Below are 1845 nucleotides of genomic sequence, written 5' to 3'. Positions count from 1 at the left end.
CTCTCAGTATTAACGAACGAAAGCCGACCGCTGGACGCAACACACGCAAGCCGCCAGGAAACGACTTTCCTCTCTACATGGCCGGCGCCGATTGGCCAGGGCAGGTGCTGACAGGCTGTCACACCCTCCCGCTGGCCAATGGGATCGCAGTAGGAAATAATGGTTGAACCATTCCCGGCCGCTCGAGAGAGCCCTGCCCAAGCGACGCCTCCGATTGGTCACGCGCCCGTTCCTACAAGGCCCACAATGCCTCGCAGAGGTCACTCCGCTGCCGTCACTACGGGGAGCGAGGAGTCACTGCGAGCCAGAACTACATTACCCACAGTTCCCCGCACCGAACTGCGCAAGGAGCTGCAGGGGAGTCCGGCTTGAGGACGGCGGGGGGGCTGCAATGCCGTTTGTGCTGGGGGAGTGACGGGCTGCCCCTCAGCAGGCCCTGGGGGCTCAGCATCCACTTCTGTGTGCAAAACCAACCTGTACCTTGGATCACTACTATTTTATTACACGAGGCTTCACCAGGCAGCTTTTTTTTTTTTTTTTTTTTTTTTTTTTTTTTTTTTTTCTTTTTTTTTTTTTTCCCCTCAGCTCCTTAATCATGTTGTAAATAAAGCACCCCTCAAATACTGGTACCAGCTGGTGACCCTGCATACAGACCCTGTATACCTTACCTGGTAATCTACTTGGATCCAGGAGCCTTTTTCAGATACAGGTCTTTTAGTTCCTAGCTAGCCATGCATGTGGGCACATACATGTATACATAATTCTCTGCCTGAACTACTCTTCACATGTTTCTAATGAGCTCCTTGCATTGTACACTCCATCACTTTTGGTTCTGGCTGCCAGTCCTATGAGCCCCGTGGCTTGTGATTCCTTCTGTGTTGCAGGCACTCAGATCTGTTGTGCTCTGGGTGCTATGGTGCAGTCACCTGGATGTATACAGACCTAGCAATCCGTGGTCTCTTGTTGCTGGCAATTGGCCTCTGTGGCATACACATAAGATTAAGAATCATTTAGGTTGAGAAAACCCTTCCCTATTGTCAAGTCCAGCCATCAGCCTGACCCATCAAGTCCCATTAACCAGGATTGTGAGGACATAAAATGTCAGATTCAAGGTGCAGTCAACCAGGGCATGAATACAGGGAGATGGTCTCTTCCCTTGCCCTGCTGGCCGTGGCATTTCTGAAGCAAACTGTGATGTTGTTGGCCTTGACCTGGGCAAGCTACTGCATCACATTCAGCTAGCTATTAAGTAGCATTTGCAGGTCTATTGTGGTTTTGTAATTTGGTTCGTGTTGCTATTCCACATCAGAACATCATGTGGGATAATGGGAGTTAAGGAGACAAGTTTTTTCTTTCTTTTCTGCGGACTGCCTTAAATGGGCATGGGGGGAGGGAAGCGGCACCGGAGGGAGGGTCGGGAAGGGTCCCGGTTTTGCCCGATTCCCTGTGAGGAGACAGCGTGGTCAGCGTGGTTGGAACCTTCCCGCCTCCCACAGCCTGCCGGTGAGATTCGGACTTGTTTTTTCTCCTTGTTGAAACTCTCTTGTTCTTGTTTACTGTCATTGGGTTCATTAAACTGCCGTTCGTTCTCAGATCGTTCTTTTTTTTTTCATTTTTTCACCCCTAGACCCATTCGCAATCTCCCTTCCCTTCCCCTCTCTGAGCGCACGTGGCCGGGCCGGGCCGGGCCGCGCCGCGCCGTTAAAGAGGGGTTTGTTCTCTCTCCGGGTTTGTTCCCGCTGTTCTCTAGGGAGAACTCCGTGACAAGGTCCTTTTGCCAGGCAATTTTCCAGACACACTGCATGAGGTTGTTTTGACCTAAGTGTGGCACTTGGCACCTGACTT

The sequence above is a fragment of the Excalfactoria chinensis genome, chromosome 5, assembly GCF_039878825.1.
Source record: "Excalfactoria chinensis isolate bCotChi1 chromosome 5, bCotChi1.hap2, whole genome shotgun sequence".
Classification (NCBI taxonomy): domain Eukaryota; kingdom Metazoa; phylum Chordata; class Aves; order Galliformes; family Phasianidae; genus Excalfactoria; species Excalfactoria chinensis.
This window is presented reverse-complemented; position numbering follows the sequence as displayed.